This window comes from Brienomyrus brachyistius, chromosome 4 (genome assembly GCF_023856365.1).
Source record: "Brienomyrus brachyistius isolate T26 chromosome 4, BBRACH_0.4, whole genome shotgun sequence".
In the NCBI taxonomy this organism is placed as follows: Eukaryota; Metazoa; Chordata; class Actinopteri; order Osteoglossiformes; family Mormyridae; genus Brienomyrus; species Brienomyrus brachyistius.
Genome location: NC_064536.1, coordinates 16,857,094 through 16,867,621, shown reverse-complemented (window position 1 = coordinate 16,867,621; position 10,528 = coordinate 16,857,094). Strand labels below are relative to the sequence as shown.

The 10,528-nt window shown below is 40.4% G+C and overlaps 1 pseudogene; it reads right to left on the bottom strand.

Annotated features, from left to right (window-relative positions):
• Nucleotides 1-5,101: 5,101 nt before the first annotated feature.
• LOC125739824 (uncharacterized) lies at nucleotides 5,102-8,629 on the bottom strand (annotated as a pseudogene).
• Between the last annotated feature and the right edge of the window lie 1,899 nt (nucleotides 8,630-10,528).

The window sequence follows — 10,528 nt, the reverse complement described above, 5'->3', positions numbered from 1 at the left end:
TTTCAAGGTTTTACAGTATTATAAAACGCAGTGCATCCTGGGTCATTAGATGGTTACAACTATTGTTTGCTGCTTATTTCACAGTAAAGTAGTTGAAGTTGAATGAACGTTAATGTAGGTGTGTAGTGCGCGTTTACTGAATATTCGCAGTGAGGAACCAGGCGGGAGTGAGTGATGCTGTTTGAATCAACGCTAATATTAACACACACAAGTATAAATTAAGCTTTTCTGCTAGTTGTAAGCACTGCTACTTTTTTACTTTTACGAACAATCATAAAGTTATTTCAGCTTTTACAGTAATCACTTTTATTTTGAATTTTGTTAGAGTTGCACGTCATTAAAGTGACGAACTTGTAGCCAGTGAAATAATATCTTAATTGCAGTATTATGTTTTAATTCGAAAATCAATTCATTAATAAGTTGCGGTGCAAGTTTCTCATGCTTTATTACAACGTAAGAACGTTAGGCCGACCAATACTTAACATACTTGAGCGGATTAGACTGCTGCTATACTGCGTATGAACCCCACGTCTGTTTTACGTGACTGTAGCTGAGTTACAGTTGTTACTGTTACTACTGTTAAGTGTTTGAAATTACACGGACCTTTCTTGGGCAGCTGTTATTTAGAGTTAAAACGACTTTAAAGTTTAATCAATCATGTACATTTGCAAGTTGTGTAACCACGAGTGTAATTCAATATTAGCCTTTTTCTCAGCATATGAAGCTACACAAAAATGCACCAAACCAGTCTTTCATTTGTGGTGTTCCAGAATGTTCATTCTTTTCGAAAAATTGCTACATTTGAGTCTCATTTGTACAGAAATCACAAGAAATATCAGCTATCTAGCAGAAGGGCTCAAATAAATGACTTACCTGTACTAATTTGTCACATTGAAGGGAGCCAGTTTCTGGATATGAAAGATTTCATTTTAATGACCATTTGAAAGAGGGCAGAGATATTTGTTGTCCTTTTAAGGGTTGTGACAAAACGTATTGAGTAAAAACCACATTTGTGTTTCATTTATCTAGAGCACACAAAAAAAGGCCAATCTGAAGGTATGTATGATACTGTGCCTGTTAACCAGTGTGAAATTTTTAGACCTACACATAGGCTTGATATCTCTGCGATTGATGTTGAATAGTAGTGTGCAAGATGAGGGTGATGATGTCCTTCATATGGATGAATCACTCTTTTTAAAGAATTTAACACTGTTTTACTTAAAGCTTCAAGCTGAGCTGCTGCTGCCTGCATCAGTAATTCAGACAATCGTTGAAGAATTCTGTGATATTCACAGCCTTGGACAGGCTCATGTATTCTCAAAATCGAAAGAGAAATCTCAGCATTCTTGACTCGACCATAAAAAGCCAATCGATGAATTTAAAGATGAAGATCCTCTGAAGACCTGCAACAGGATATTACAAACAGACCAGCGCAGAAAGACCATCTTTAAAAACCGCTTTAACTATGTTGAATCCCAGCCCTTATACCCATAGGCTTTGATGACTCCGGCAAAGAATACATTCCTTTAAAAGAAACACTTGCTGCACTATTGGACTCAGAATCCGTTAGGAGAGTTTATGAGGAAGGACATACTTGTCTTACAAACCATGAAGTTATGCACGATATTTGGGATGAGCAGTTCGTTTCATAAAACAAGCTCTTTGAAAGTGAAACATCATCTTTAGCTGTGATGCTGTATCGAGACTCATTTGAGGTTCAGGGAAAAGGCAGCATGAGGTGCTTTCTGCATATTTAACCTTAGGCAATATTCCATCATATCTCCGGTCAAATATTGATCATATGCAGTTTGCGCTGTTGTGCAGGGAGAAAGATTTTAAGCGTTTTGGGCAAGATGTAGTCTTCAGTCAGTTGATAAGGGATCTTAAGGAATTGGAGGACATTGGCGTTGTCTTGAAGGATGGGCGTGTTTTGAACGGGGGACTGTGTGTTTTTGCTTGTGATGATCTAAGTTCTCACAGCATTGGAGGCTTGGTAGAAAACTTTAGTCGGAGTACATATTTCTGTAGATTTTGTGAGATAGACAGAGAAATGTTTCAGTCTAAGCCCCTGATAACTGCTACGACAAGAACTCCGCAGTCCTATTAGCAGAACCTAAAGGATAAAGGAACCAAGAATGGTGTTGGAGGCATTACATTTGATTCTGTTTTTAACCAGCTTAGGTACTTCCATGTGCGTCAGCCTGGTTTACCTCCTCGTCTAGGTCATGACCTCTTTGAAGTAGTAGTATCGTTTGACTTGGTAATATTAACTAATTATTTGGTGACTGAGGAAAGGCATTTTACATATGCAGAACTGAATAGATGTATCACTCAATTCCAGTATCGTGGCTCTGATGCAAATGACGAGCCTCTTGAAATCAGCCCTGGCAGTGATAGATTATCTGGACATGCTGTGCAGGACTGGTGTCTCTTGAGAGTGCTACCGCTATTAGCCGGAGACAGAATTGACAATCCGGCAGACAGTCCAGCGTGGCAGTTGCTTTTGCTCCTACAACAACATTACCCCTGATCAAGTGGCATATTTAAACATCCAAATGGAAGAATATATACATTTCAGAGTTGAGACATTTCCAGAAAATCCTCTCGAGCCAAAACACCACTATTTGAGTCACTGCCATGAGCTCATGATCAGGTTTGATCTTCTCATACGCTTGTGGACTTTGATGTTCAAAAGTGAGCACGCTTACTTTAAACGGTGGACTCGAAAACTGCACGATTTTAAAAACCTATGCACAACCCTAGCAGAAAGGCATCAACTCCTACAGGCATACTTGGGTGCCGGCAACATACTTCCTCCACTGATTCAGATTCACAATGGAAACGAATTTCACTGCCGTGACTAAAACAACAAGATTACAGAGGCAGTTTCCAGATTTGACTTTGCATCCAACTGAACAATTGTTGCAAATGATGTACCTGTGAAGGGCACTAGGTACAGAAAGGGAATGTATGTCATCATCGGTATGAGTGAAACTGGGTTGTTAGTTGGTGGAGTCAAGCTCATTTTGATTCATTGTGATTGCCAGGTATATTTTGTTGTAAAAATATGCGAGGCTGACCGTCTACGTGATATAGGTATCCATTTATTGAAAGAATTAGAGCAAGACTCTTCTTTCATGTGTGTTAGGCATGGCAGCCTTCTTGATTACTACCTTTTTAATAGAGTACAAGGTGAATGATTTATCAGTAATAATTCTCAATCACTCATTCCCTGCTTTGCAGTGCAATGCCAGTGAATGCAGAGAAGATCACTGAGGCAATCCTTACAGCACTACCAAACTTTCCAGAACTGAGAAAAAAGGCATATTTCAATGCAAGCGGATGGGTATTTTTGATTTTAAGGTGGTGGACTAAGAGAGAGGTGATAAATTGATGTTAATGGGGTGGGGGGTTTGAGCATTGATGGGGCGAAGAGCATAAAAGGTTTACCCTTGACACTGCAAATGTTTTGTGGGGATCAATCCAAGCACTGGCTCCAAGACCACGGCCAGAAAGGCTCTGAGTAAAACCAGCGGACAGATGGTACAGTACAGAAGAAGAGGCAGGCCATGAATGCAAATGTCTTCTAAGGAGGTTAACGGACCTTGATTGGCTGTGTGTGTAGGTGTGTGCACTTCTCCGTCTCCCTCACACATGTGTACACTTACACATGCATTCACACACTCAAGTACACAAAAATTACATACACAAAACACACATTTGCACACTCAATCCAACAAATATAATACACAAATTCATAAACTCATGCAGACATTACACATGCACAAAAACACACTCAAACACGCAAGCATCACACGCAGGCCCTCTATCATTTCGTGGAACACACACAAACACACATACACATACACTCTGACACGCACATACACACACCTACACACACATTCTCAGTCTTACAAACTCACACACATATTCATATATAAACATATGAAGTCCCATACAAACTGTCATTCACATACAAACATCACACATTCACATTTTAGATTACTCTTTCGTGAAAGTACGAAAGCAACTTCAAGTTCCTGTTCTTGCTGATTATTCTATGCCAATATATATAATAAAAATAATAATTGTTTCGATTTTAGATTAGCCATGTTCGGATAAAATGTCTCATGCGTGCTGAATTGCTTACTCAGAACATCCATCTATCCATCATCTTCCGCTTATCTGAGGTCGGGTCGTGGGGGCAGCAGCCTCAACAGGGAAACCCAGACTTCCCTCTCCCCGGCCACTTCATCCAGCTCCTCTGGGGGGATCCCGAGGCGTTCCCAGCGTGTCCTAGGTCTTCCCCGGGGCCTTCTCCCAGTGGGACATGCCCAGAACACCTCAGCAGGGAGGCGTCCAGGAGGCATCCTGACCGGATGTTTATTTTTTAAACAGTAAATAACAGTTTTTCTGAGACAGTGATGTACTGTGCTATCATTCGTGGTATATTACTGTGAATTTACAGTTCTTTATTGGCAACTTTTCTGCCAATAATTTACTTTAAATTTCACAAGCAATTTTTTTTACAGTGTATGTTCTGATAAACATGCCGCAAGGCGAAAGTATTGTGAGATGAGTATGCATTTCAATACAGTACACTTAACCTTACAAACATCACAGCCTAGCCTAGCCTACCTTAAACTTACTAAGAACACTTACATTAGCCTGCAGCTGGGCAAAATCATTAACACGAAGGGTATTTTATAATGAAGTGTTGAATATCTCATGTCATTTATTGAATAAGGTACTGAAAGTGAAAAACAGAATGGAATTGGAATAGGCCAACGCATCATTAAGTCGAAATATCGTAACATGCATCTTTGTAACCCAGGGAGAGTCTGTATTTAAAACGAACAGTTTCACTCATCACAGCCTTCATATCAGTCACTAAGCACTTCCTATTGTATTTTTTTTATTAACAAAGAGGGAGTCGCCTTAATCAAAGCACATCAACATACAGTTACATTAATATGACCCCTGTCTTTCTGAAACGCAAAGGTCTCCTGTCACATTTTCAATACTTATTCAGAGATTTTTAATAAATGAATCAAGCATATAATTTTGACACACTTTAAATATTCAAATATTCTTACCGGGTGCCACAACTTTATATGAGAGAAACAGCTGTAAGCCCTGCAGGAAACACAAAGGTCAGACATCTTCACACTAACATTAAACACACCATAAGCTTCAAACATAAATGTATACAAATATTGAGAAATGGCCAACTGTCCTGAGTATACTGACACGGGATTAGATGTTACGGTAAGTTTTGTTTTTAGGACTAAAATAAGCCGTACAACAGTAGACATGAGTTTTAACAAAAATATGTGATATGGGGGAAACCACTTTCGGTATTTTAAATAAAGAGAATTTTTTGTGCACAGGCAACATCCATTTGTGACGTCAGAGCCTCAGTGTTGGCACCTTGGTAGAGGGGCTGCTTTCGATGTCTCACGACGACCAGCTTGATTCAGACGATAAACAGCAGACAGGCAAAGGCCAACAGGACGGCTATGAGGAAGAACACACCGCAAAATCTACAGTACAACTTACACAATACATAGAACATGACCAGCCACTAAATATGAAAGAGGAAATGTTTTATATTTTTAATATGTCAGAGACACATTGTTTCGATAATAATTATATTGATAACCATATTTTATCTGATTTGAGTTATAGGGACTTAACTGCATCAATCATCAACTCACATTTCCAACCACATTTGATTACAGTTATTAATTGATCCTCGAGGTAAAATTACAGTAACACGTCAGACATGCGTATCTGAGATGTCAGTCTAAGTTCGGTGTTACACTCACCTGTAAAAATGTTATTCCGGCTGGGAGACACCGCGTCGTAGTTCTTGGTCAGGCTGCCAATCAGAGCCAAGATGAACACAGGGTAGATGATGAGGAGATATCGTACGTGCGTCTCCAGCACGACATTCTGCAAGACCACCCTGCAATGGGAAACATGCCTCTCAAGTTGGACATGGTCACACCAAAGTCCCCATCGAGAATGCCGCGAAACTAGCGCAGAGTGATACCTACTAATGTGTTAGTTCACATCTGGGACCTTATTGTGTGACAACAAAATTAAGTGCATAATAAACAAATAAGGGGTGGCATGGTGGTGCAGTGGTTAGCACTGTTGCCTCACACCTCTGGGACCCGGGTTCGAGTCTCCACCTGGGTCACATGTGTGCGGAGTTGGCATGTTCTCCCCATGTCGTCGTGGGGTTTCCTCCGGGTACTCCGGTTTCCCCCCCACAATCCAAAAACATGCTGAGGCTAATTGGACTTGCTAAATTGCCCGTAGGTGTGTATGTGTGAGTGAATGGTGTGTGAGTGTGCCCTGCGATGGGCTGGCCCCCCATCCTGGGTTGTTCCCTGCCTCATGCCCATTGCTTCCGGGATAGGCTCCGGACCCCCCGCGACCCAGTAGGATAAGCGATTTGGAACATGGATGGATGGATGAATAAATAAATAAATAAAAATAAAAGAAAGATTTATATTGCGTCATGGGGGAAATGTGACAAATAGCATGGACTAACTGACATTTATCAGCAATTTTTAAAAATATAACACAAGGAGGAAGAGCCACTTAAGGAAAGTAAAATACAATCAGCCCACGATAAAAATGAAAGCCGACCTAAAAAGGGAAAAATTGTGACTGTGAAATATCACTATGGATATAACTGAGCTTATATGAGACTTCCCAAGACCTCCTTAAGGCCACCTTTAATGAGTTTAGTAGCCCACTCAGGGCCAGCTGAGATTCATTAACTGAAATGGCTTTAGTATTGGGACTTGAAAATCAATTGCCATGGTAACAATAGAGTGTGCCCAAACTCAATTCCTTGCCATTGTTAAGCATCCCACTGGAACGCAGCATGAATTTAAATGGCTGAGATTGGGGGCTAAAGAAAGCAGGAACCCCCTAGTGGCCAGACATATATTCAGAGCACGTCCCTTAGCACAGGATGACCTCTACTAGGAGAAGGACCAGAACCACAGTGGCTGCGTCGTACTTGGACACGCCTGCGTTGTGCTGTAATGCGACAGCCAAGTTCAGCAGAGTGGCTACTGTAGTCCATGTCGCATATAAACCAATGCCATTCTGGACCTGCAAAATGCAACGACCACCTGCAGTGAAACCCAGTGAGGGGAAAATAAGCCAATGCAAGTCATGCCAAACAGACTTCATGCTAATTCAGATGTCTTTCTGCCTGACCACAAGAGATACTTTTTGTAATAAATCAGTGGATGGGAGTTAATGACTGACACTAGGATAAAAAAAAAAAAAAAGAGCGGGGATTGTACCTCGGTTCGCACGGACGGGTTTAACTTTCATCTCAAATTTATGTTGATAACTCTCATGAATAAACGTAGCAGATTGTGTGATTCTGTCAGGTTTGGTAGGATAGGTGACACTCACCAGCATGTGAGCAAGCCAGAGGTCCATTGGGTGCTGGAGGTGAAGCCAGGCCCCATACAAATGCAGGCCATGGCAGGAAAAGAGAATCATCAGATAGCTGGTGAAAGCAGTGAGTGCCAGGAATATTACTGCAGCAATCATCTGCCTTTGAGAGAAAGAAATACATAAATACTACACATAAATCCAGGATTTCAACAGAAATCCAGAATGTATATCACGAATAACAGAAAAGTTTCAAGACTGAAGAAGTTTATTTGTCGTGTGCAGAGTTATACATGAACATCATGCAGTGAAATCTAGCCCCGAATCACTCCTGAGACCGTGTGTTTGTTGAAGGATAATTTAGGGAAAAAAAACACCTGTTTTGATTAGTCTGACAGTCGCAACATGCCTGCTGATACCGACAAGCATCTTATCCTGACACATGGGTCGCCACTTATTCTCTGTCCCAGAGGAACAGCCACACGACGTTCAGACTCATGTTCAGCATCCATGACAGGAAGAAGGCATGCGGCAAGACTGCAGGACTGCAGTACATCCAACCATAAGAAGTCCTAGGGGAAAAAGCTCTTACTAGTTAGTAATAACTAAACAAAAATAACCAATTGCACTAGTAATAACTAGTGACTAATATTATAAATGTAAGACTATCAGTCCTACTGTTAAATTTTAATAATATTAATACGGTGAAATCTCGTAATGAGGGGCAGCTGAAAACCCGCATACCTTCTGCAAAAAGCAGTCAAGATGTAAATGAGCATTGCAGACAGCCAGGCGTAGATAACCCCCCAGATAGAGAAAGCCCATCCCGCCGGAGTAATTTCCGTGTCATATTGAGCCGACACGTCGCCTGTACTTCGTGAAAAGGGCCCTGCGGGAAATAAAGGGAGAGGCAAGATGTTTTATCAGCTGCGAGCCAAAACTATTTATCCGAACAGATGATGACTTGCGGGACAGAGTTTCTGATTTTTGCAGAAGCTTAGATTTAATCGGGAATCACTGAATTGCTTGTAAGTTTTACGTGTTGCTTGACAAGAGAACAAGAAAACGGATTCAGTTTTCCAAAAGTTACTAATTGTTCTCTTATTCTTATTCTAGTTGCGTTTCCGGATGTGATGCCTCGACATGTACAGTGACATATACCTCTTCTGCTGGCAGAGCCAGCCAGGCCGTTAAATACCATAGTTACCAGGAAAATAAGCACGGATGCCGCAATGACCATTATACGGAGAGGGCTGTGTTCTCCCATTATAATAAACTACAACAAAACAGAACAAAATAGAACAAAACTAAATACTCGGAGTCGGTTGTAGTCCCACCAGATTTTTTTTTCCACAGAAATGTTCTCTAAAATTGCGGCTTTGCCCATTGGAACTGTTTTCTATTAAGTATTTAACAGTGACCGTCACACAAAGCCATCTATAGGTTTGTGTAATCTTCACAAAGACTTGCTTTTATCATGCTTTTAAATCGCATATTGACATGTAAACCTTACATAATTGAATTGATGTAGCACATCACTGTTTGTTTACATATTTTACTGAGTGACGTATTTACGATCGGTTTATAAAGTGAAATAGAGTGAGAACAGCAGAATGTCTTCTGCGTAAAAAATATCTTTAACGGCCAACATTCCTAATAAGGACATGATGGGTTTCCTCTTACGGATGGTTCGCCGCAGTTCAGAGTTAAGCGTCCAAAGCTGGGTATCTGCTGAACCCGCGTTTGGAGAGACTTGTTACGCCTTGTTGCGTAACCGCGTAACATAGCGGGTGGGAGGGGATTTGGGGGGACTACGTCACAGCCACTTTTACACGTAGTGAACATTTCATAACGGTCAGCTAGATGCATTTCTAATATTTCACGTTTATGCACTGATCCATGGGGGGAGAGACAGAAAGTATACTTTGTAGACGAGATCAAAACAGAGGGCATGAAAATATTTTAGAATAGTTTAGTGTACGCTTTTTGCAGTTTAAGTAAAGGCGTTTCCATAAAATGTTAAGTTGGCATGAATTAGATAGATAGATAGATAGATAGATAGATAGATAGATAGATAGATAGATAGATAGATAGATAGATAGATAGATAGATAGATAGATAGATAGATATACATGCATTGCTCAAGATATGTTAATTGTTAATAATTGAGGACGATCCGTCGGATATTCTGCTAATGGATAAGCTAAATCACTACCAAGTGCAGAAATTTCTGAAATAAGCCTCCAGTTCAGCGCTATAACATAGGCCTAAGTCGTAGTAACTTAACAACCGATGCCCTCTAGAGGATATTAATAGTAATTGGTTATAGACACATAGAGGTCCCCAGTGAAAATTATTGCTAGGGGTCGGAGACTATACCTACACTTATATCTATAGCCAGAGGCAGCGACAGGCAGGACAGGTAATGACCTAACATGTTTTACCTTTAGGATCCACGTTTTTCTTACGGATTGTGATGCACTTGAATCAAACGCAGAAGTTTACCTTAGTATCAGAAATCACCTGCCGAAAAGGCTTATCTGAGGACACACAGAAATCCGCGGTTCATATACGTCTCAAGATCAGTTTCCAGTTGGCCTGGGTGGTATATCAATTTTTTAGAGTAACAATATATTTTGAAAACGAAATATAGGATGACACAGTTCCATTTATATCAATATACTTTTATTGTGCAGTAAAATTAGTTCTATATTGATTTTTTTTATAGAGACCTTACAAACTGGGTTGTAAACAATGCCAGAACTTCAGCCTGATGTTGTACAGAATTCCAGAATTCACAGCTAAAATCAAACCATTCATTCGCCGTCTCTTGGGGAAGCTGATGGGGGCGAAAGGTGAAGAATCATCGTTATTTGGTTTGAAAATTTTTTTGCTATATTTGTTTTGTTTTCTTGAAGGTTAATAGCTTAAAATGAAGACCTTTCCACTGTCAGATAAATTTTTATGTTTTTTTGTTCATAAACATTCACCTTCTGCTTTGAGAGCAGTGCCACACACTGAGAGAAAGGGTCTGTTGATGGACATTGTGCTGTGAAAAGCTTAGACGTCGTAAGCTGCTTTTTGGCCCATGTAACTGAGA